Source organism: Ischnura elegans, chromosome 5, assembly GCF_921293095.1.
Source record: "Ischnura elegans chromosome 5, ioIscEleg1.1, whole genome shotgun sequence".
NCBI classification, from domain to species: Eukaryota; Metazoa; Arthropoda; class Insecta; order Odonata; family Coenagrionidae; genus Ischnura; species Ischnura elegans.
In genome coordinates this window covers 83462611-83489848 of record NC_060250.1, presented here as the reverse complement: position 1 = coordinate 83489848, position 27238 = coordinate 83462611, and the positions used below count along the sequence as shown (strand labels likewise).

Here is a 27238-nt window from a genome sequence, read left to right as displayed (position 1 = left end):
GTTAAAATTAATTCCCTTCCATATCTCAGTGGAATCATTGTAAGTGAATCATTATTTATTCTGTGAAAAATAGAACAGTTATTCGTTGAATTATTTCCTGTACGTTAGTGTACTAACATAATATTTACCGTGTTGGACGTCGAATTTTGTGAGTTTTAGACGGTTTTGCTCCGTGATCAAATATGTGCACCATGAAGAATAGACTTGGAGATGACCTTAATCCTTCAAACACAGGTTTTTTTAGACATGGCAATTGCCACATGTCCTTCGCATTTCTTAGTTTTAATAGTCAATTGAAACAGAATTTTCTTCCTCTGATAACATTTATTCTTAGCATTGCTTCATGCACAGTCTTGTTCTAATAGAATTATTGTGTACCTAACTATTGGAAAGTAAAGGTTATTGTGAATTTACGAACCCTGTTGAAATAAGGTATTCGATATAATTGATTAATTTACATTTCTACGGAAGATTGTATTTGTGTGAAGTTAACCAATTTCCGCCCAGAATACTTGATGCTTACGATTATGAAGAAGCTGCTCCTATGGTTTTCAGTCATCCAGTGAAAGATTTTGGTGATACAACTACTTGTTTTTTTTTCAGACTTACCCGTATCCATATAGTTCCACTGGGAGGTAACGAAATCAGAATCTTAAGCCTAAATCACACAGTCATTTTTTTCATCATTTTTGATTGATCACTCCAGTGATCACTCGCAAATGAACGTCGCCCGCAATTATTTTTCGTGATCACTCCAATGATGAGGATTACCATCACTTTTTTCATCACTCGTCTGGTCGCTTTTTTCGTCGTTGAAACCTCAGAGTAAGGATGGGGGAGAGTGCGCTTTGGCTACTGCGCATGTAGTCAAGATCCCGCATATACAGCATATACATCCCACACTTCCCACAATTCTTCCCACAAGGGATTCCCGCAATACTTCCCACGATCACGTGGTAACCATGTTGACTACAAGAATCTGCTACTGCGCAGCCTGAAAGCGCCCTCTACCCCAATCCTTACTCTGAGGTTGAAACCTATCACTGAAACATCATATCAGCCAATCGGAACGCATGCCCGGGTCCTATGACAACGAGCTGTGATATCGGAAGTGATGCGAAAGGCGATGGCGGGAGGGACCGTGTGATTCAGAAAAATGTTCACTCGAGCGATCGCTTTTCCGTTCACAACGAGCGATCGCTCGAGTGATCTGACGAAACAAATGATTGTGTGATTCAGGGTTAATTTCGATCAATTGATACGAGTGATCTTGATAGAAATGATGAATCTTCAGGAAAGCATTCTTTTTGACGAAGGAAAGTTAAAAAAAGCCATTTCCATTTTTATTTGTATGATACTTGCTTGTAATTTACAGAAAGTAGGCATCCATATTGAATTTCCGTTTTGCAGCCGTCTCTTTCTTATGTAGGCTTAATTCGACGGGATTCAAAAATAAATTAATGTGTAGATGAAGTTATTGCAATCTTCAACAACATACTTGTGACAGTTCGAAAGTAAAGACGTTCGAGCTTTCTTCAAGAGTCCCATATGCTTAGGGAAAGCTTATTTTTGAATGAACGAATCATAAAATAATGTGAACAATGGCATTTCGTATCTACTTTTACGTTACTTGCATGTATTTATGGACAGTAGGCAACCATTTTGAATTTCCGTTTTGCACCGGTCTTATATTAAGTTATTACAAGCTTCAACAACAGATTTGTGAGAGTTTGACAGCAAAAAGGTTGCGGTTTTTCTTCAAGAGCCTCATATCAGAATGGTAGGATGTAGCCACATGGATATGGTGGGCGGAAAAAGGTTAATTTCAGTGAAAATTATAATACTCGTATTTGGGTCATGTGAGTGTATTCCTTTTCCAAAGAGCACGGATACCGAAAAAAGAAAAAGAATGAATAAATATTGGATATCGTTTGAGGAGCGTTGCAGATTTTTTTACGTTTTCATCGTAACCGAACAATCGAAAAGTCGACGAAAATATTTTCCGAATGGAGGTCATTAAGTGATTACTTTTTGCTCCAATGATTCGGGGAAAATTCCGCTTACTGCTGCCAAGGATTCCAGTAGAAAGAAAGATTGAGGAGCACATCGTCAGTGGTCATAGTCTTATTGTATTCCGTAGAGGAAGCGCTCCAAATGCTTGTAGGAATCGTCGATGATAGAAAATGTACTTTTTTCTCCTTCTTCTTGGCTCGGAGACAAAAGCCAGGCGCAATGCGACGGAGTTTTCGCCACTGGAGATATTTGAGGGCGCCTACCAACTGAAACATGATTTATAATTCCACAGGATCCTAGGAGGAAAATTTATTGTAGGGAAGCCGTTGAGAAGTGATTCATTTACGAAAGAAAAACCTTGCTGATAGTTTCCGTGGAAGGCCTCGTCGGCTTGCTTGTGACGCACGAAGCCCTTAAAGCTGAGATATGATCGATGGAAATTAAAGAGCGCCGCCCTGGTTGCTGGAATCTCCCGAGGTTCTAATCAAACTTCGAACCTTACAAATTTTACCTCGAAATCCACGCAATAACCTCAAAACCACCTTATAGTAGTGAATGCTTTCAAGCTTTCCCAGCAGCAACATTTAATTGCTATATTACAACAATTTTTAACATAAAAATATGGTATGCCACTTAATTGAATTGAGGACCGGGATGAAATACAAGAATAAGTTGTCTCAAGTATTAACAAAACGTCAGAGAATGAAGGTAATTGATAACAAGAGCAAGGAGAATGGTTTCTGTGTATTTTTAACCTTTGGGAAAATTTAATATTACTATTGCTACAGACCAGGACAGCAGAGGCCCTCAGAATTTCAAACTTCGGAGTAAAAAAATCTGAGTTGGACGGATAACTCTCTAAATCAATCTTAATTTATTTTTCATTCATTATTCTTCTTTTGAGACCTATGCGGAAATTTTTTCCGTGGCCAAATCTGCTAGGTGAGTGAGTGAGCTTGCATGTTTGCGTACGTTCTTGTGTTTTTAGTTTAAATTTGTTGTATTTCACCCCATTGACCTCATTACTAACGTCCCAAACCCCTTATCCTTCCCCTTCCTGTCCCTCCTTTTTCGCCCAGTAAAGATTATGGCCTTGGGGAATTCAATTATTTGAACTGTTTAACGGCCGTAGAACGTTCATTGATAGAGGTCTGGTTCATTTTTCTCGTTGGGTGAGAATATTTTATTGAGGGAAGGAATCGCTTCCGAAAGTGAACACCAACGAGTCATATGCGACCCATGCAAGGAGAAGCGACGACAGGCTCTGCTCGACTTCGTGACGTCATCAACTTCTCCGTAAAATTAACCTCCGTAAAAATAAGCCATCGATTTTTCGCCAGGAATATCTGGAGAAGTAGGCTATGGATTGAAAAACGGTAAAACGGGTTTCTTGCCGAAAGGATTTTCGGGTTCTCCACTGGGTAATTGGCTGCATGTCTCCCGACGCGACGTTTCGAAGGACGACTTTCTCTTCATCCTCTAGGGTTCTTCGGAATGAGATCTTTCTTCTAAACGTCAACTAATGCAACCAATTTCCCAGTGGAGAACTCGAGAATCCTTTCTGCATCTGATACGCCGGAAAGTCTAAGATCTTACTGGTCTCTTAATTTATCAAACTCCATCGCAAACGACAAAAAATATAAATTGGTGAACGAGCATGCATTTTTGCCCTCCCGACAAGTTGTAGGGCCGTTTTACTCGTGATTGCGCAATCTGTCGTGCGTATTAAGGAGCATTCAATATTGTGTCGTGTAAAGCGGTGAATTGCTAGAACGCATGCGAGAATGCATAGGCGTGAGATCTAATTTCGTTCGTGCTTTCGCGCAATAGCACGCCACAATGAGAAATTAATGAAGTTCTAACCAACGAAATTACGTATAAAATCGTTTCAGGCTTGACTTGGTTGAAGTGCGATATATCCATGGTAAAAACTACTTATAATAATTTCCACACCTTAATACAAAACTCAACCACCGACCATGGTTGCGACAGTATGCGGCAAGAGTCTTCAACCCGCTGCCTGCAGGCTAATTTCTTGAGGCCCATAGAGTATGCAGAAATTATTGTATCGCGCCACACAATATTAAATACATATCGACTCTCTCGTCAAAAATAAACAATGTGAAAAATCGCAATTATTGATTGAAATTTTTAACCAATAAAGATTATCGCACTTTGAAATTACATAATTTATTTTATTTTATTGATGTGGTGTTAAAGTACATGGGGCATTGTGGCCCTTCGGAAATCGATTTTTGGCCCTTGCATTAAAAAAAGGTTGAAAACCCCAGTTCTGTGACATGGTTTCGACATTCTACCTTGAAAATGACATAGAACGACGAAACCATGCTCGGTAGTTGAGTTTTGTATTAGAGTATAGAAATAATCATTTGTAGTTTTTATCTTGGACTGCGAATCATCGTCCCGTGGATAACGGCCTGAGGAAAGTGTGACTGACCTATGGCCCGCCTCATCCGAGAGACGTCCTTCGCTGTCGGGGGCACAAGGCAGGTTGTCCTTTTACGCTGGCTCATCACGCTACAACCGTCGCCCTTCTATATCAATAAAGTCCCGACGAATATTCACAGACAGGCGGACTCTCTCGTCACCCGGCCACCAAATTGGATTACGTCCTCGGCTGGACACGTGCGTGGGAGGAGTGCTGCATCCTCTTCGGGGGGTTGGAAAAGTGCCTACGTGACTGACCGGGACCTTATCCCTCAGTCCCCACTCTCCACTTTTACTTTTTTCTTCGGGAGGAGCTCATTTTGCATCGATATGAGGAGCTTTGTCTGCTGAAACTATGATCCCACGGTCCCTACCAGTGGCGCCGACTCCATGGGGCCTGAGGGGGCCCGAGCCCCCTCAAAGATTCGTTTGGGGGGACGGAGCCCCCTCAATAATTCAGGAAAATAATTTAGTTATATCATGCTTTGTGAAATCACAAAAATATATTGGTATTTTTTATTTCCCATACTTGACGATAGTTACCTTTTAAAATAAATTCAACAATGTGTTAAAACAAATCATAAGGTAGTGCGCAGGTTAACTTAAAACAAGTGGTATGAATCATGATAGTGTTTCGGTGCTGCGACACACTTTGAATTTAACCTCTTCCCGGAGCAAGACCTCCGATATGGGCCCCCCCAATATTTTTTATAAGTCGGCGCCTCTGGTCCCTACTACCTGCATACTGCCTCACGGAGTAACTCTTCTATGAGTCTTTCCTTTTTCTTGTTTTAGTATAAACACTGAAATTGCACTATGTTGTTTATTGTCCACGAAAAATGGAAAAATAATAAAATAGGAAAAAAAGAATAAAAAGAAAATCAATCAAAATAAAAATAAAAAATCAAATAATAATAATATTAAATAGAAATAAGTAAAATCAAGATTTTTCCTTTTTTTTAAATATTTTTATACGTGGGCAAATTGCAAAATCTTTCCTGTTCTTTTCATCATGTATCAATGTATGTATATTTCAATCAAAAACCATCCATTGTTTAGAATTTAAGTTTCTGCTTACGCAAACGTAACACTTCACTCACCACATAAACAAATAGACAAAAAAATGCTGCACTGTTGGTTACTGGTTATGGTAAACATGGTTTACCGGGACAGCGGAAACGCGCCTTGGGCGCGCTATAAAATGTGAACGATTAACTCTTTCTAATGCAGAGCTGCTTCTGAGAGAAATCAAATTTCAAGATTTCTCATTCTAAAAAATGTGAAATTTTCTACCTTAATCATAATTATCGTGAAAGCTACGTATTATTAAATTAATTAATGCATTTATGATGTTACTTTGAAGCAACATAGGATTATGATGGGTTAATATGGTCAATTAACTGACAAAATGTCTTTAGAATCAAACCTATGTTGCGTTTTGAAGGATGACTTAGTGCTTTCCCTGCGAATGATGTTCAGGAACTGTTTTCGGGTATCTCGCCGTATCAATTTCCATGATTTCTACCATTTCGGTTCCCGACTACGGCACCATATTCAGGGAATTTAGTGTTTTTCATTTCCTGAAAACAGTTCCTGAACGATAGCAAATTGTACATTATGTCATCTTCTATTTCATCTGGATATTAATGTAATTTAATTATACCTGAACAGTAATTTAATTCCTCTGAAAAAAAACGAAAAATTGAATATTCATCTTTCCTTTCAAAGCCAGCGGATGTTTTTTTCGTTATTCTTTAAAACATAGGTTAGCTTCGATATTTAAACATCTCGTGTCCACTTATAATTCATATGGTGCTGTTCTGCTGTTAAATTAGCATCTGTATGTGTAAATTTATGACTGTAATTTAAAGGATAAACCTACCAATACTTGGTCATTACCTTCAGATCATAAATATAATTTTCATTATCCATTTTCAATTACGAGTATTTCGCGAAAATGTAAGTATTCTTCTGTTGCGTTGTCCTCATCTGACGTTCTTCGCTTTGAGATCCCATTCAGCGCATTTGCCTCTCAAAATACTCGTAACAACCAAGCTATTTATAACAACTCCTTGAGTGGCATGGAATGTCTCAGGCCCAAGGTCCAATCTTTCACGAGAAGAATTCGATTGGTAAACACGCCTACTCCGACGCTTCAATAGAAAAGTCTTATGCCTGCAGGAGCCTCTTTTCATCTTCCAGAAGACAGTCCAATGACGGAAGATCATGGCGATATTAATGTTGTATCGGCATGAATAGCGGGAAATCCTAATTTCCCAGAGGTAATCGCTGGATGCAAAAGCTATGGTCATCCCTCTGAAAGTTTTCTATTAACTGAATCCAGAGAACTTTTATTGGCTCTCTTTAATTGAGAACGTGGCGTTTTTGCCATTTTTTGCAGATTGCTTAATGCTATCTCTATTTTCACGCATTCTCCATTTCTTTATTTTCTCCATTTTTTCCATTTTATGTAATGGATTAATGTGCTTGATTGTTTTCTTAGTGTCTTAAACACAATGCATTTTTCGTCCTAATCGACCTCGCAAATATGTCTGCTCCAAGTTGTGACCAAATTCTCCCAGCAATTCAAAAGAAAACGTTGAAATTTTCCACCCACAAAATTGTGGTATTTTCCACCCATTGGTTGATTAGTTAAGTGGAGATGATGATGATAATAATGATATAATTGGGTGAAATGATCCGTAAAATTATTAATTTATATATTTATAAAATCGCAAGAAGGTGTTTTTGCTATGTTTATTCTTCCAACCTTATTGAGGCTCTTTTCCTTCTCACATCAACATTATATTTTTATGCACCATGCTAAGTTTCGATTCTCTACGTTTCTTCATTTTTTACGCCCGTTGGTAATGGAAGATAGTTTGTCGCCAATGAAAGCGCCCATTGAAAATTTTCATGAAAAATATATTTGATCGGTGGGTTATTTGGACAGTGAATGGTTTTCTATTTCTCCTGAACGAATACCAACTTCACATTTACATGGGCATTTATGACTTACTCGGTAATCATCACCCGTAGTAGCTGCGCACCTGTATGTGCCAAACGTTAAAAAAAGGAATTTAATTCTTTCAGAATTTTTAATTAAAATTGATAATATGTTTTTCCATAGACAGTGTAACGTACAAATTTTGATCCTTTTTGTGACCACTCCATCTGTTATTCATACAATAGTTATTACTATCTTAAATGCCATAATTTTTTATGTTTGTCGCATTTATTCAGGCCATGCAAAAATATGATTAATAGCCATTTATTGAAAGAAGGTCCAGAAAGTGTTTCTAGGACATTTTTAAAGATATAAAAGAGAAGAATTACGTTAATTTACTTGATAGGAGAGCGTATTGTAGGCCTGCGTTAAACCAATGCTCACTTTGTAGACTAACCATAATAAAATACCCATTTATTTATACCTTGCAAATGTGTACTTTCCCGAAGTGTATAACTTCCGATGGTTCACTTATGATTGTGTCTCATTATGTGCATTATATTAGCATTTTTCCAATATTGACGTCATCGTTTTCTTCTGTTTCAAGTCTACGCGCTGTACATTTTTCTCGGTTTCGTGTTTCTTCGAGCGTTTGCTATCAAAAACACATCAAAGTGCCTGTTGCACGCGTGGGCCATTCGTATTTTATTTAGTATTTTCGTCGTAAATGTGTTTGAATTTTTCCCATGGGTAAAAGGTCTCTCGCCAGCCGTGGACGTAGACAAAGATTAATTTTGCTTTTAGGCCGGCACAAGACATTCAGAAATGTATCGGAAACTAACAGTCCATCGAAATAATTATATGAACCCTTATTCGGATTCAATTTATTTAATGATCGTATGACTTATCCTCGCCCTACGAAACAGTTAGGAACAGGAAAATTAGAATGGACGTCGCATGATAACGAGGAATAGGCTAATAGATAGTTTTTCTACGGTATATTGATACTTCTAGTTCCAAGGCATATGAGTTATGTAAGTTTTCGCTAAGTACCTACTCTATGACGACTCGTATATTTGGGAAAGCGTCACGTTGAAAAATATCGTACTCTTTAATCATGTGGATATTATTAAAATTTTTATAATTCTGTTTATTCGGACTGAAACAGAGAGAGTGTATAGCTGAATATATCTCCGTTATTTTACTTCGGTTGATTTTATAAAGACATGGAGATCGCATTACTTGTGGTACCCAGGGGCGGATTTCAGAGGGGGTAACAGGGTTCATGACCCCTCCCCCAGATTTTGTCGAAAAATTGTAATTTTTCTCAGTTTAAGTTTTTTGTATCATTGTAATGGAGTAAATAGAGTGAGTTTGTAAATGCATGGCTACAAGTCCCAAACTTTAGAGAAGTTTGAGTTGTATTTATCGTAGAGAGTAGCACTCCCTGCAGAGAAACTGACACGAGAGAACGCCCCTCTCTCCCTAGGAGTATGCCATACTCCGAGAACTAGGTTATGACCTCTCTCCTAAAATTTGATGCTGAATCTGCCAGTACCTCAAATACTCCCCTAGATTTATCGTCTCCAACTTCTCATGAAAAGGGCTCAGTTATCCAGTTCTAATCAAGCTTTTTCAAAAACCTATATTTTCTCTAACTGTATGGAAAGGTATTTTAAGTACAGCTCTTTGTTCGTCGGATGAGATGCCAAATCCATAGGCCCTGAAATACTTTTTGTGACTAAGAGGCATCTGCTGAAGCCGCTTTTTTCATGCTGTGATAAACCCCTAATTCTAAATATGTATCCTAAACAGGTCGTTCACTTAGACACGAAATCGCTATTTATTAAATCTAGATGGTAGTTCGCAATTTATTAAAGGTATATGGTAGGGAAAGAGGTGGGATAGTGTAAAAAAAGTGACCACGCAAAATTCTTACTCGTTCAGCCATTTTCTGTACGCGTAGGTATGGAAGAGTCTGCGAAATTTAATATTCTTTTCGTAAATCTCTGTGATTAAGACGCGGATAAGGTTTGAGGTAGACTATAGCATCACGGGAGAGATATTTAGCTTCACGTTCTTCACGCTCTCGCGACGTGCGGGCAGTCAGTGAGTGTTCGTGCTAATTTTGAATGATGATTCTAAGCAGCATTGCACACTATGTCGTGAATAGTTGTAGGAATATTAGTTCGCCCCACCATTAGGGGGCCATGACAGCAGTAGTCCAATATTTTTGGACCGCTGACAAAACGAAACGTAGTCTTTCTTCAGATGATATGTTTTCTTGTTGATTTCACCGTGTCAAATCGGTATCGCGTGACCGCTTCCCAATGCTACCGATGAGCGGCGCCGTGAAGGGTAACCGACACGCCCCATCTGCCAAAACGACACGGGGTAATGGCCGGGTGCAGAAAGTGAACACCCGCTGCCTATGAGAGCGGGACAGTTTTCCCCTATACTTATTTTAATCCCGTGGCGTGAATTTGAGTGGTTGAGATCCGTGGCCTTAATCCGCGAGGTAGAAACGTTGGCTGGAATATATCCTTAACTTACATTCGGAGTAAGCTTCTTTTTGCTTCTTAGGATTTCTGTTTAGTATCATGAACATCTTACATGATGAACCTCGGAAATTGACTTATAATTCAAATAATATCGATGGCGCAATCGTCTGCTCAGTGGTCAGAATAACCTGGGGTCCCAGGTTCCATTACCGGTGCAGGGATTTTTTTCATATTTCTCCGAACTGTTACCCTAATTATTTCTTATTCCTCCGTGAAATTTGGATCTCCCTGCCTTCAGCCACAAGAGTGGCGGCTTTTGGAAACCAATTTAATGCGTGATGCTTATGAATGACAACATCTTCATCGAGAAAACCATCAATGAAATCAAAGGAAAGACCTTGGGAGTGAATATCCATAGAGAAAAAGTTAGCATGTTACGATTTTCCGATGACTTAGCCGTCAAAGCGCAAACAAAGAAGAATTGATAAAGATTCTATGTAAATATGGGTAATAATAATAATAATAATAATAATACGTCTTTATTGGGCGAGATTGGGACTAGAAAGTCCCATCTTCCATCTAACCCCTAGGTAGGGTAATGGGTAAATAACAGCTGGAAATAAGTACAAAAAAACCAAGTATACTAGTATGCCGCAAAAGAAAAGTCGAAAGTAGTATTAAAATTGAGAAACAAACTCTGGAAGAGGCGGATGTATTCTATTATTTGTGATACAAGATAACTTGCGACGGGAGAAGCAAGAAAGAAATTATCAGCAGAGTAGCTCAGCTGAATAGAGCATTCCCTCTAAAGAAAGATCTATTTACAACGAGAAATTAAACGGAAGTAAGGAAAATAGTTCATCAGAACTCACATTTGGAGTATGTTTCTCTACGAAAGTGAGGCATGGATAATGACAGCCGCCGAGAACTCAAGGGTAGAGCCTAGAGAACCAAGGGTAGAGGGCCTTCGAAATGTGGTGCTACAGAAGAATGATGAGGATCAAATGGATGGACCGAGTTAGTAATGAGGAAGTCCAAAGATGAGTGGGAGAGATGAGAAGCCTCACGGAAACATTGATAAGAAGACGGAACTGCCTGATAGGGCACATCTTGAGATATGATGGACTGATGAAGACAATCGTCGAGGGATTGTGGAAGACAAGAATGGAAAAGGAATATCTCGAATGAAATATTTGGAACAGGTAAAGAAGGATTTGAAAGAGATGAAATACGTAGGTGTGAAAAGATTAGCTGATAGGAGAACTGAGTAGAGAGCAGCTGCGTCAAAACAATCATAGGATTTTTGACCAATGAGTATATATGCTCTCATAGATTAAAAAAACAGGTGGAAACATTAACAAGTGCTCAAGGTAGCTGCGCGGCAATCAGAAACGAAGACCATTATCGAAACCTGATAATTGAAAAAACTGATAATTCTGCACGAGTACTAAAGTTAATGAGAATAGACGTTTCAGTGGAAAGAAATGAAATAAAAACATTCGCTACCTCCATGATCAGCTAATCAAACTCATCATGTATTCTCGTATTTTGACATCTCAGTCTTGATCTCAGAAAGGGAAAATCGTTCTTGTGTATACGCATTAATGTTGAGGGTAGAAATGCCGGCTGAAATTTTCTCTTATTTGGATCGAAACTAATATGCCCTATGACATACCCTTTCATACTTCCACGAATTCATTTTTTTAAGATACGAGTTTAAGCTATGATATCACATTATAATTACATTCACTTTATCTTATCGCTAGCTGGATTCACTTATTTTTAATTCCTCTTCCATCTCCATTATCAAATCGAAAGAGCTGATCATATACCAAATATGTTCACCAAACCTATTGTGAGAAGAGATTACCTGTTAAGCCTCGTAGACGAGGCAAATGTCAGTATAACTATCTGCCAGTTTTTTAAATACCTATATTGCTGAAGCCTTTTCAGCTGATACTTCATTCTTACTATAATATCCATCGTATGTTCTCACCTATTTGGGAAATGCTATATATTGATCGAATTTTCTCAGTTTTTTTTCAGAAATCCACATAACTTTTTATTTTGTTGTCCGTATCTGTAAACTTTCCTGACAATCCCTTTCCTACGTATGGTAGTCCCTGGCACTTATGGTTCATACCCCTGTCATGAAGATGTCAAGTATTACTCAATGTAACTGTTGAAAAGGTTGTTACCTCATTCAGTAATATTTATGGATAAAATAAAAATAAGTTATTTTACCTGGAAGGAAATATTTGGTTCGGTGCTTGGATTTCCACCCGAGTACAGCATCTTCAGGCATAGTTACAATAAAAATATCCTTTACATTCTATTTTATAGATTGATATATACCCTGAGAGCAAAACTCAAAAGCTTCGGGTTCGATACAAATATGCGAAAAATATTGTGGCGTATCATTTGAAAAAAATCACTGCCAGAAGTTTTCCAGAGTATAAATTTTTTTGGTATACATTCGTAAAAAAATTAATTTATGATGCATAAATGTCTAGTGAATTACTTATCGACTTTTTGATGATTGGATGTTTTATTGGGTATTATACGTCTCACGATATTTAATCGTGATATTTTTATCAAGCCCAGTAAGACGATAGTAATCTAACCGATATTTAGTTATCGTAACCGCCAATTACAGATTTTCAAAAAAGTTATGGCATTCCGATATTGGATTTTCATCATCGTATTGCAGGCCTAAATGCAGGTTGAAACGTTTATTTTATGGCAGAAATTAAATAAACGCTATTTTCAACACATAATTGATACGTATTCATGACGAACAATAGGGAGTGACCGAACGCCACTATGTCCATTACATGACACCCTTTTTATTTATTTTCGCGTCTTCAACGAGAATTTTTGTTTATTATTATTTGACTCTCATTGTTTTTCCCATCGTCAAGGGGAATGCTACAAGGCTGGAAATCGAATTGTGAGAGAGGATAGATATCTATGAAGAAATTCACCGGCATGCTGTTTTCTTTTTCGCGTTAATATTAATACCTCAAGTGGGAGGGTAAACTTTTCGAGTGGCCTGGCGTGGAGTGTCAAGAGGGGTCGGCTTCTTGGCTTTCCAGAAATAACACCGCAAACAAGCGCGCCCTCTACCGCCACTCGTCCTCGTCGTCGTCTGCGGCGCTCAGGCGTCTAATCCGGGCGGTGACATTCTCGTCGGTATATTCGCGGAACGGAAAGTGGTGGGCGTCCCTCGCTGATAAGAAGGGAAACCTTAAGACCATAACACACCGAGGGAATTGAGTTACTGGTCATTATCAAACTTTCGACGTGTGCGTTTTTTTTCCGGGCGCGGTGGGTGTAGCCGGCGTAATCAGTTTCCTCCCCTCCCCAAGGAAGCAACTGCCTCCTCATCTCACTCGCGTAAGCACAGACTTCCGGTTGGAAAGGTCCTCGGAGCACGCCTGGTTAATAGCACGAAGTCCCTCGTCTATACACCTACTCTTCCCCCTGTGAATAACCGTAGAACCCCTTTGAGGATACATGGGTGAAAAATGTTGGTAGTAAATCTACATGCTACCCGTCTCAATAGGGGTGTGGCGGAGGCTCTGAATACAACAGCTGTTAACGAAAGAAAAAAAATGGTACATGCGCTTACTGATTGTGTGTACCACCTAGCATTCATGGAAGTCCTGTGTCGGTCCTGGCAAAAACTAATTCCAATACCTATCCATTCGGCAAAATAGCTCTCTTAATTTTTCGTTTCTGTTAGACCTTGAAATATGGTGAGGTTCTGTGATGATTTTCCCTTTATCGCTCTGAAAGATGTTCTTTCTAAATTTCTTAAGCCAAGCACGAAGCATCCCTGTCTCTAGCGGCTCCCTCTTACAGAGAGAAAGAAGATTATACTGAATTGACGTGTTTGCTGATTCAAAATTAAAATGTTTATTTACTAGATAACGAAAACAGTTAGACGAGTTGCTCATTTACTTGAATATTATTTTTGACACGTACGGAGATTAAAAACATTTTTATTGTGAGAAGATTGTATACAATCTGAAAAATTAAGCTGCATCTTGAAATAAATTTAATGACCGCTGAAAATCTTTTCACGATCCATATTTGTATTGTTAGAGCCTGTCTGTGCAACTCCTCCTTCACCTTTGAATACCCTCTAACCCTAATTGGAGAATTAGGTACAAATCCTTATTAGTTGGTAACAGCCATCTAGAAAAGACGATACTGGATCAGTATATGGCAAAAATAACAATAACTTCAGAATATGTGCTAAATGTTCTTTCACTAACATCAAGGGCGCAGCCCCAGCCCCCCTCCCCCTGGATCAGTACTGAATTGAAACGAAATTATTCAACAAACTTTCTTTAAACCCACGAAAAATTATATATATTAGTCATAAATCCCATGACTTGCCCCCCCCCCCCTAAATCATGGCTTGCCTCCCCCTAGACCATGGCTTGCCCCCTCCCCCCCTAGTTATGATCCTAGGTACGCCCTTGACTAACATAAGAAATTTAAAAAGTTCTTCAGCAGAGTGAATGTTTCTTATCTATATGAATTTAATTGTAATCAATTATACTTGTATGTATATATATAAGAGTCATTCAATTTGAAACATTCTCTGTGCGTTGAAAAAAAAAGTAAAATGGAAATATTTTTACCACCCATGTATACCGTTATAATATGTATTGAAATCGTTGTTCTCATCTTTGCCTTATGCTTATCTTTATATATTTTTGATAGTACCATTTATACCCAAAATTAGTATAAAGCGCAACTCTCACTTCCTCTCATACTCCCACAAATTCATTCCTTATCAAACTGGTCATTGTATTTAAAAAATAATTGCCTATCTTTCCATGGATTAGACTAGATTTTTTTGGTAAACCAAACTCTAATATCTAGGAAATTTATTTCCCATTTTATCTGTGTCAGAATGCACGTGCGTTGACTGACATACTGATAAGTTTAATAAAATGAATTTCCAAATCCTGTAGCATTTCATAATTTCTATGAAATTATGATGTATTAATTTTATGCGAATATTGCACGGCCGTAGAGCGTTATTTTGTACTGCTCACTAGTTCTTAAAGCTTCCGGGGGTGGGGAAAACCTAGCGTTGATTGCTTCCGTCCCTTTCGGGGTCAGTGTTGCTTCTCTACTCTCGATTCTATTGATCATCCTCAGTTTTCAGCGCCCCTTGAGCGGGTAATCACGTATTCAGGGTATAGTGGGCGCGAGCATTTCGACCCCATTCCAACGTCGGTGATACCGTGAATAAATGAGGCGTTCACACGGTCTTATTCCTCCCCTGGGGACACCCTCGCGGCGCTATCTTCGAGACGAAGTGCGAAACCTGAATACCATATCTCGCAACCCCTTTGCTCGGAGGCCGGAAGTCTCGAATGTACCCTAATCCGTCATTGGAAAACCTTCCTGGCGATTTAATGCCATAGTTTATGACGTACCAGTAGCTTATTGCCTTCTCTCAAATGTCTTCATATTTGGTGAAGTAGAGAGTTATCGATTGTTTATCTCAGTGAGAGGTTTAGGGTTTTATTTTATTAAACCTAAATAAATAATTGAGAGATGCATTGTTAAAGGTGTTCTACCGGTGATAATTTCTTAATAAAATATTAATGCGATGAAATGTGTGTACCTACGCATTCCTGGAGTTCTTAAAAGTAGTCTTACGAGCCATGACAAATGCTATACTTAATAGTCTTCGATTCCGGATACTCCTGCATCCTGATTGTTTCGAAACTATTCAACGTCAAGCATCTTTTTTTGCAACATTAAACACCTATTAGATATTCATCCAATAAAAGTAATTACCACAGTTACGTCTTAAGATTTTTAAAAAAATTGATCACATGTTACTTAATCAACTAATGCGTTTTGTTCCGTTTAGAGTCGTAAACAATATCCAATCTTCCATTGACCATATTGTCCAGTTGACGAATTGTAATATGACGTCGTCTGACTAACCGTTTTGACGCCAATAGCCATAAAAGAGAACTGCAGTACGCTCCATATGTTTTATTGCATTTTGGATGATGGGTTCGCCTTTGCGCTCTGGAGTATGAACGTGATGATATCGTCGTGCAATCATCCTCTTTACCCCCTCCCATCTCGGTGAGGATCAGTCAGTTTCCGACACTTGACCGTTGTATACGACCAATTGTTTTGCTCTCAGTGGCCCCCGTCTTCAGCTCTCGCCTCCGTCCTTATCATCCTCCGTGTAACCATAAAACTTTCAGGCGTAGGTGTGGATTTTGGAAGATAGCACTGCACTGTTTGTTGACCTCGTGTCCTGATTCGCCTTTATCTGGAGTGCGGATACACCGCTCACAGATGCACGTTAAATCATTGTGCGATAAGAAACATGGGAAAACATCTCTTCCTCCCGAAGGGGTTACCGCAAATCATACAGTAGATGGTTGTCCGAATGATCTTCCTCATACTCCAGGTATCTTTGACCTCCGCGGAGCCGTTTAGATCAACTGGTTGACAAGAGTGATCTGTATACCTCATCAATGACTTTAGCAACCATAAAACCCTATGTTTAGGCATGCTGGTTGTTATAATAGTGCGGAACAAACCTAGGTATCCTTTGACCCGCGTATGACCCCTGGAAGTCAACTAGTTTACTGTGCGGGTAATATACCATTGATGAATCGGGCACCTTTGGATATCCAAGGTTCGACACCTTGGTGGCCTTGCTTATGCGAAAAATCGACAGAGGAAAAATCATTCGCCTTGACCGGGCGAATGATTTTTCCTCTAAGGATTTTTCGCACAAGTTGTGCATTGCGGGTGACTGCGCAAAAGTTATCACCGTGGCTAGTCCCGGTATACTTAAATAGGCCTTGCTTATATTTTACCACCCGTTTAACCTCGATGGTGACAACCCATGTGACCTTAATGGGTCACGGTTGTGATGTTTGCTCATAAAAGTAGTTCTATTGTAATGAAGAAGCAGGAGCAATTTCCACAATTTTAAATTTATTGGTACTATCGGTTTCGATTTACAGCATCATCAGGTACCTCATCAGGCATCACCAGGATGCAGTAAAGCGAAACCGGTAGTACCGATATTTAAAATTGTGGAAATTGCTCCTGCTTCTTCATTATGTCACGATTCCACTCTATCTCGCCTGAAACCTCAAATTATATTAGTTCTATTGTTTTTACCATGCCCATAAACCTTAGGGATGACATTTACTCCGAGAAATTTAGTGTGGTTAATCTCTCATTCGCGACGTGTGTTTTAACACACTTTTTTGTAACTTTCTTCGTCTGTTTAATCGATGGAATCTTGTAATTGATTTTTAACCCATTTGCGATGTCGAATGGGCTTGAAATTCTGCCCACTGAACTAGTTTCTTACGACATTACAATATTCAATTAATTAGTTATCTAAATTTCTATATTGAAAATTGTTAAAAATTTTCTCAATGCATGGCGTTAGTTATAATTTTTGGCATAAATTTCTTTATCGGCTCTGGTTCAATTGATTACACGCTCAGCACTAAAAATAGAAAAAAAACAAAAGAAGAGGTTTTAGAAAAAGTCTTTTCCTACAACACTTTAATTCACTAAAAAAGCAAAAAAATAAGCTTTTTATATCACTCTGAGAAAAAAGCGTGTTTGCTTATTAGGTTTAGATATTATTATTGCGTACCAGTTCTTACTCACCTATCAGGCTCTTCTACACTCCTTTCCAGTAAACTTAATCAGTACACAGGGCCGGGCAATCCGGGCGATGCAGCTAGAAGGGTGACCAAACGTCCATACCCCCGTTTAATTGCGGGTATTCCATACCAAGCCCCCTGGTAGGGGTGCGACACAATAGCAGTTTGCCCAGGTAACTATTTTGCCTTGAGTCGGCCCTGTCAGAACCCACTTTTTATTCTTTACGGATGAAATGCTTATTATTTAGTCTTAAGTGCTTCTATATTGTTTTTGGAAAAAACCTGATTTATTATTTTTTTAATACTTATTTTGCTTGAGTTGTATTATGTATCGTAGAAGGCGTGCGACCTTGCTCGTGGCCGTTGAAACTCGAACACACGTGTTCACGCACATCTAAAAGGAATTTGCACGTGACGCGGTTTACCACTCCACAATGACCGTGCTTTTTCTTTCATTCATTGCGACAAGCGGACCACATGGAGGTAGATGGCACCAGTGCCCGCAGCACGACGATAAGTTGAGAGCGATCAAATTTCCCTCCATATTCACATTATAATATTTAAAATAGTGAAGAATAGCATGTTAAAGTTATGAATTCGATTGATCAAATCATCGCCAATATAAATTTCGGTAAAAAAATCCTAACCTTAGCATTTTATCTCCTGGAAATTACGATCCCATTGCCCGTCAGCGCCGTTGGTGGCGATTTTTTTAAGCTCATTTAAATTCGCGGTGGCTAACAACACAGTTGCGAATCTTGAGAATCTTCTATTTTATCATTTGTGCATTTCGTGGTGGTTATTTCAAAAGCTGGGGAGTGGAATTTTTGCTTCTTGGTACCTTATGAATAACCGCAGTGGAGACTTAAGATGACGCATTCCTTCTTCTCAACTGGTCGTATTTTGTCTTTTTCGGTGACGCATTACTCCCTTAAAACCTACGCTACCGTCTTGATGATTTTTCAGGGTATGTACAGTCGACCTTAATCAAAATTTGTGTGATTCTCAAATATTAAAGAAAATCCATCTCAAAGACTTGGTTCTCGATACGTTAGCTCGTACAAGTTAATGCCTAATGACGCACGATCGCAATAAATGCACCGTGTAATCACCCAACTTGTGCGAATGCCTGAGCATAAAATAGAACCTGTTCTAATTTGATTCTTGCAATCGCACATGTATCGTTCCAATCCACAAAACTCGTCCATGCAATCCATTCACTAACTCTTGCGGTTTCATGTATCGTGTAAACAGGAACGTGTTGAGGAAATTTTTTTTAATTTAATGAGATGGATGAATTATGCCTAATTCGAGTGAATTTTAGATATCTAAGAAATTATAATTCTCCGTAAGTGCACAATTTAATTTTGTAAATTGAGCTAAGGAAAAACATTTCAAATAAAAACCTACAGTATACGTGAATTTCAGTTGGGTAAAGTTTCGATTTTTCGTGTCCACCGTTTTAGACGTTAAAGATACCTCTCTTCCAGTTGACAGAAGAATAAGTAAATGGGACATGAATCTCTTTTTTTCGAAATAACCGTGCTAACTGTTTAACCCACTTTCCCGTAGGATGCGCAGAACCGCTACCGCAGGGGTGGGGGAGGTTGAGAAGGTAGCGGGAAGAGCACGGAGACTTCCCTTTCAATCGAACCATTTTTGTGACGGATTACTCGCGTGAAAGTTAATGCCATCATATTCAGAGTAGACCCTTTTAAAAATTTTCAAATCTTAAAAAAAATGCGTCTGATAAAATAATTAAAAGGTAAAATTATCAAATTTGAAATATAGACGAATTTTGTGAAAGGTTCTCTTTGTGCACCTTGAAAATTTCCTGATGATGGGAGATCATTAAGTTTTTTGAGCGAATGATTCCTCTCTGAGAAATAAGTACCGGTCGAGCAGGAGGTACGCCTGAATAGCTCGATCACTTTTTTCCATCCCTTTAGAGGGATAGCTCCAGCGATCGCTTCAATTACGGCGGAAAAATGACTGTTTCCAGCGACCATTTTCAGCGATGGCTTTAGGGATGGAAATCCTATTCCTTTTTCCATAGCTGTAATCGTCCTTCAGCCAATCGGAACGTACAGCAGCGATTCGTTACATACAGCGATTGCAAATCCACGCTTATCTTTCAATTGAATGTTTTAAATGCAGGAAGCGACGGAATAAGCGATGGAAAGGGGGACGGTGCGAAAGACCGTGTGATTGAGAAAATGATGGGTCGAGCGATCATTCTTTAGGTCCCCGAAATCCTATCCCTGGAGCTATAATTCTGAGGGACGGAAAATATGCCCTTGTGATCAAGGCTTTAAATGAAGTTACTGTGAACAGAGCTTTGGAATCTCACAGGAAGTTAAAACTGAGCGCTCATTGTGGCTGCACAGCTGACAAAAAATGAGACTAATAAAGTCACCACGTAGCTTTTGAATAGTGCAACTTAGAAAGTGGGTAAAAATAATAAGTGATAGTAGCGGGCGTAACTTGGTGAAAATCCTTTATCATAGGAGTTGAAAGAATGAAAAAATTGCTTTTTCCCCCCCCAGGAGATTTATTTTGTCCGACCATGCTCGCCGGCCTCGATGGCGGTGGGGTAAAGTCTGCCAAACCGTAGGTCGAGGGTTCAAATACCGCCTGGGTATGTGATCCCTATCCAGGGCATGGATGTTTGTGTCGTGGTTTGTTAATCCTCCGTTGTAAAGGCCTCTATGTGCTGTTTACGGGAAAATTGGAAACAAATAAATAAATGGTTTCGTTACAGCGTGACATTTTCAAGGTGAATGTTTAAAATGTTACGCTGTAACGAATCCATGGTCGGACAAAATAAATCACCATGCGGAAAAAGAAAAATTTCCATTCCTTCTACTCCTACAAAAAAAATAGTTGGTTTCAGTGGCTTCTACGCATAAAGGCTGGATTAAAAACTACATGGCCACTTGTCCAACCTCAACCAATCCACGGAAAAAAAATGATCGTATGATTGGGGTTTTATTATGTGCTGGGGGAAATGGACGAAAGTGGAAGTAGGCAGTCATGTGGTGGTGTGCAGGTAAGGGGTTAGAGGGGTACGGGAGGGTGCCGTATCGAGCAGAGCAGTGGGAGGGGAGGGAGGGAGAGAGTGGAGTGGGGTGGGTGAGGCGGTTGGGTCGATAAGGTGTCACGTGGTCTCTTCCCCTCCCATCCTCCCTCCACTTCGTGTTTTAAAACCGTATCAAACCACAACAAGGACGCCTCGACGTAGCTTCCCACTCGCATCCCGCTCGGAAACCGACGTGGGAAAGTCGATTTCTATGGCACAAGCCCATCTAAGTTGCTTGCTGCTTTCCAGTAGCAATTTTGGGATCGGTGAACTCGGATTTCTGATAAACTCGACAGAAGCATGCACCATGAGTGAGAAAAGTTACCCAATAAATTGAGTTGCGCCACTTTGACGAGCTTGGATTTTCTCTATTGTTGCATATAATTCAAATCTTGGCTCACGGGGATAGAAATAAATTATTTACAATGCAATGCAACAATATCTTATAAGATTTTTGTGCCCTTATGGATGGTATTTTCTCCATAATTTAAATTCATTCTCCATTCAGAAAAAGCAATAGAACAAAAAATTTCCAAAGCAGTAATTTCTTTTCTTCATGGCGATCAAACGAGGTTATTGGAAATAAGTGCACATAGTGCTATTCTTTGATTGACTAGTTAAAAAAGCGTTTGTTAAAATGTTACCTTTCTTCACATGCGTGGAATCAAAATAACGTACAACAATGAAGAAAATCAAATTTCGTCCAAGAGAATAATTGGCATTTTTTATATAGGCATAACATTTTTTTCTTGAAACATTTTTTGAGTCAAAGTATATTCTTTGCACCATCTTTCACTCTAAAATAAAAGCCATAAATACAGCCTCTCAGTTCGTTTGCGCGGAGAAATGATTATATTTTGAGCCTTATGATCTCTCACTTAGTGATTTAACCTTAACGTTGGTTTGGTTAGGTAAGAATAGATCTCACCCCTGACTAACCCAGTGGCGCAGCGAGGGAGGGGGGGGGTTTGGGGGATAAACCCGCCCCCCCAGAGCTCAGAGAAACTTTTAAGTTTAATCCATTTTACTTAATTGGATTGATATGATATTACAGATTAGAATAGTGTATGGGACAGACAGATAATAGAATAGTGTAAGGGTTAATAAAATATCCCTCAGAAAGTCATAAAACTCACCATTTTGAACCATTTATCTTATGGCAATACTCTTGCATCAGCGTCCAAGTTTTCTATCCGCTGAGCTACCACGCTCCTCCCAAATATAATGAAAACCTCGAGAAATACTTATTTATCTTTAATCATGAGTGTGTTTATTTAAATAAAACCGGCATCCTCCCAAAAATAATGAAAACCTCGAGAAATCCTAATTATCTTCAATTATGAGTGTGTTTATTTAAATGAAACCGGGAGTTGTACTTAGTGAAGCGAAGGGACAGCTGGGAGTTCCTGATGAAACTTCGTTACTTTGGTGGTTATTATTATGTTATTCTAGCGGTCAAGTTAGGTTAAAAGGGAGCATTTTACGAATCACTTTCCCATTCTGCTCAATTTTCTTCTTTAGGCCTGCTCAGGGCCTAATAAGTTACATTATATTCATAAACCCTGTCTTTTGTATCAGTTTTCTATCATCACCATCATATAAATGAGGTAAGCAGCGATAAAGGAAGGGAAAATTAGAGGTGTAGGTGAAATAATGGAATAAAAATTATAAACTGTCATCGAAATGTTATCATAACATTGATTGCTTACTAAATATTGACCCGTACTCTCAATCTGAGAGTTTGCGATTGTTAATCCTCTGGCGATAGCAAATTCTAGCTAAAATTTGTAGAACCTGAATGTCGCTCTACCCATGATTGTTCTTCGATTTTACTGAAAACCTCATAATTTAATTTTATACTTCTTCCCTAATCCAAATCTGACGCTTCCTTCACAGCGACACAACTAATGCACTTTATTAGTCAGTGAAATATTCCACCAATCACAACTCATACCGTAAATTAATCAGATCGATTTTAAAGGATTTGAAATAATTTCAGGACTACTGATAGACGCTCTAACAATGTGTAATAGTGGCTAAAATTAATAGAAAATAGAGATTTGTTCAAATAAGGACTCGCCATGATAAGACTCCATAAATACAATTGTGAACGACCTGACGCTCTTCTCCAGTTTTAAACTCGGAAGTGATGATTACTGAATATCAGCTGCGATTGGTCCTTTTCCTTGCTATGAAAACAATTATATACATTATTTGAGAATTCAAAGCTACAGAATGGAATGGATTAATGGATCGAGTTTTTTCATCAGCACGTCACGGTGTATACAGATACATATACGTTCGTTTATCGCGTGATGCAGCTTAATATTAGTCAATTATGCAGAATTACATACATTTTTGATGCATAGCAGGACAATCGCTGCCAAATTTCACTGCCATTACCGCTGTTATCGCGAGTCCCTTGAAGGCGTGAGCGTAGCGGTTTTCTGCTGGTAGCGATGTACTTCCAGGAATCACCACTTTTGTTGGAACAATGGACTGAGAGTGTCTTCCAATCGGCATTGTGTACTTCCCTATTAAATTTCGTTACGAAGTCTTCATATAATATGGTATCAGTGACAGGGGAAAAAGCAAATTCTATCTTGAAACCTCGAGTCATTTTAAAACAGACACCAAAATCCTCCACTTCGTAGAAAAGCAGAGGGTTAGGGGGCGTCCATTAGTTACGTGAGGTGATTTTGCTATATTTGGACCCCTAATTCCCCTTAGTGAGATATCGTGAGATTTTGCTCGACCCCCTTCCTCTAATCTCACGTGCGATTGTTCAAAATGCATATTTTCCGGGTTGGGTTTGTTAAAAAAAACAATTTTTCCATTATTTTTAATTAAAATTAGTTAAATTACTAAAATCGCAATATTACGCTTAATCTTGCGAAAAAAAATTAAGTGATACTTGCCAGGACCCCCCTTCACCCCCTCTTGAGATTGGATGAGAATCGGCTTGACTCCCTCCCCCTCTAAACGCCTCACGTAATTAATGGAAAGGCCCCGTAAGGTAACGTTGACGTTCCTAAGCCTAGTGTATCGCCCACGATCATTTTTTTCGTACATCAAAATGATAGCTCCAGCAGATAGGTTTTTGGGGGCCGAAATAGTGATTTTCGGTATCACACTGTCATTCCCACAATCCCTTTTTCCATCGCTTACTCCGTCGCTTACCATATTTAAAACTTTCATTCAATTAAAAGGCAAGCGTGGCGTTTCAATCGCTATTAGCGGTCATGCGTTTGGATCGGCTGAAGGACGGTTCCTACGACAGAAAAAGGGATGGGATATCCATCCCTAGAGCCATCGCGGAAAATGATCGCGCATAACGGTAATTTTTTCGCCATCATTGAAGCGATCGCTGAAGCTATCCCTCTGAAGGCATGGGGAAAAATGATCGTAAGATTCGGGCTTTACTGCGACGGGGATGGCTCGATGTCGTATTCGTCGTGACGTCACTGGGGAAGACCGTTATAATGCGCCCCTCTGCAGTAGAGGTGCCGTCAAGTCCGCAATCTTCTCTTCCTATCCACCGCACTCCGAAATATCTCCTTTAGCCACGTGCTACTATTACCACTCCCTTAGCTTAAATTTCTCAGTTAAAGACGTTCCGCCGTGATTGAACGATTAAAAAAATAAAGTAGACTCTTTCTTACGTTTATTGTAATTATTTTTACCAAAAGATTATAATCGGTTACGGAAGACCGAAGAATACTTCCACAAGATGTTTCTTTGTCTCCGGTGTCATGTTCTTTGAGCAAAGTAGCGGCCTTTTCTCCGACGTATCAGTTTGCTATTTTCACTCTCGATTTATAGATCATTTCAAAATAGAGTACTGATCAGTTCAGGGAAGAATTTAGATTAGTCGGCAAATAAAGATAATTTTCATAACTCAAAGTGACTTATACTCTCTATTTTGAATGGATTTAAAAATTGAATAGCCTTTCAAAAGAAACTCTCCTCCTTAATTCCTAGTCTGCGCTCTTGCTCTCACATCGTGAGCAGATGATGCTGCATCTGAATGCGCAATTACTGGCTCGCTTGTGGTCACCCCCTCATTACTCAGCATGACATCTCTCCGGCTCAGTCAGCGTGTGAACTTCCCCCCTCCTCCCATCTCATCTCCATGGCGCTCCGTAAATTACATCTCGCTGTTTGGACCTTTGCCAACATCGCTGGCACAGACCTATCCCCGAGTCGCTGCTCGTGACTCCGAGGCGGACCCGGGCTTAAATTGAAGCCGGGTCGCTCTAATTCCTTTCCGGACAACTTTGCAGGGCTTGACATATATGCCGATAATAATTTGGTCCCATTTCATCTTTTCCCCGTAATTACGTCTTCTCTTATCCTCCAATGTCAGGGACATAATCATGGATCTTCCTCAAAAGGTCACCGGCGTTCCTGTCATTTTTTTCATCTCGCGGATAAAAAACCTTTTAATGATGATAATGGAAAACCTTTCCAAGCGTTTTGTACTCCCCGTATTTTTTCTTCTCCTTTCATTCACTGTTCACTGGTGGTGCAGCCATTTGCGATGATCTCGTTCCGAAACTGTGCCATTGTCTGTGATCTCGTGCTAGATAACTATCTTATTTTCATACGCATGGCATCGGGAGCACTCTGGAATGACGTAACAGTATTCTGAATTTTATGTGGAATTACACCACACTAAGCCTGTAACACTCGATATTTTTTCATGAAAAAGTTTAGGGATGTTGTTAACCAATATCGGGATTTTTTGCCTTTTGTCATGTAGGTGCCGGGAATTTTCTTCAGTGCAGTATATGGCCCTCGGCCCAATTTAAACGACAGTGATTTTCGATTTCTGTACGTGGGACCCGGATAGAAATAGAAAAAATTCGAAATCGTGCGATCTTCACCCCTACTCCGCCGACCTTTCCTTGTTTTTCAAGTTCGCTGATTCCATCGATAGCCTTTGTTTTCATTTTTTAAATATTTTTATTGAAAATTATGTTCACATAAAATTTAGCTCCCACGAAGAAGGAGATATGAGGTGTCAGTATTTGAATAAAATCTATTTTCAAGTATTTCGCTTTCCAACTTTTTCCATTTCCGAAATGATACTGAATTTGGATGTTCCATGCCTCAGCCAGGGGCCGATTCAGCATCAAATTTGGGAGTGGGGGGTCACATGACCTGGGTCCGGGGAGTTATGGAATACCCTCCGGGAAAGAGGGGCGTTTTTACAGTAGGGAGTCCTACGCTCTACGGTGAATACGACTCACCTTTATCTCACGTTTGGGACTTGTAGTCATGCATTCGCTTATACACTCCCTTTATTCCTTCACAAATATACAAAAACTATTGAACTAATGAAAATTTTAAAAAAATTGATTAAATTTGTGGAGGTACATGACCCCTGTGACCCACCCATAAATCCGACTCAGTCCTCAGCTTTCCGTTACTGCGCAGGAACCTTGAGCGCGCTTGTATGTATTCTTTTTTAGATTTAGCCCTATGTTGTCGGAGCTACAAGCACATTCGGCTCCACTGTGCCCCTTTCCATTGTCCCAGCCGCTGCAGCGAGCGAGCGGTCCGCGCAACAATGAACTTGAGTCGTGGCATCGATTCTCCTCGTACCCATGATCCTCCCTGTTTCGCGCGCGCGCGAAGTCCCCCGTGCCACGTGCTCTTGACCCACTTATGTACCCTTCCCTCTCCGAACTGCGACGTTGTCGGGCCCCTTGTGTCGACGGATTCCACGTGGGGGAGGATGCACCTCCTCTCCCCTTTGTGAAGCGCCGGTTACAGCACAGATGGAAAAGAGAGTGAAGGAAGGGGTAGCGGAAGACTCAAGTGGTGGTGGTGACCTTCAAAGCAGCTGCGAGGGGGAGGATCTCTCTAATGGAATCGATGAAGCCCGAGGGAAAAGAATTTTTTTACTTGCAAGATATGGGATAGCGATGGTAATGATTAGGATCACCAGAGACGAAATTGGAGGGAGGGCAGCACCCTGTAAAACATGAGATGAGAGCAAAAGGACTTTCCTGTTTATTAATTTTCAACATCACCCCCAGGGTCATAGACAGCGGTTTGTGGTCATTGTTTCCAAAATGCCCCTCCCTTTCTTCCGCATTTGTTTTTTGACCACGGCGTTGACATCCCCTTAGACAGAACCCGTGGAATTGATTTGATCTATATGGGACCTGTGACATCAGGATTTCTAATACGAAACTTTTTCAGGGCCTTAAGGCGCAATAACAGCCGGTTTCCAAGGCATGTACCGACCTTACCGTCGCACCGTGGGGTGACATCATAAAAATGTCGGCATAATATAATATGTTAAAAATTACGATTTTCTAGTTGCGCACTTCAATAGTTACAAAAAATTCTCATAAATGGCAGGCAAGCTATAAATTGGATGCCAATTGTCGTGTTAACTCGCCGTTTTTTAAATGCAGCCCTTTGGAAAAACAACTGCGACGTAGCTAAGCCGAAAGCCATGGAGAGATGTGCGAAACGTTTCCTGGAGAACAATTGTTTTAATTCAACCCGAGATTACTAAACCTGGCTCTGAGTCACTTGGTCACTAAACCTT

General features: G+C 39.7%; 1 protein-coding gene across 4 annotated transcripts in view; it reads left to right on the top strand.

The window, feature by feature from the left end:
* Window positions 1-27238, top strand: part of LOC124159133 (E3 ubiquitin-protein ligase rififylin) — a 106647-nt gene that overhangs the window by 62798 nt on the left and 16611 nt on the right. The window lies entirely within an intron of this gene.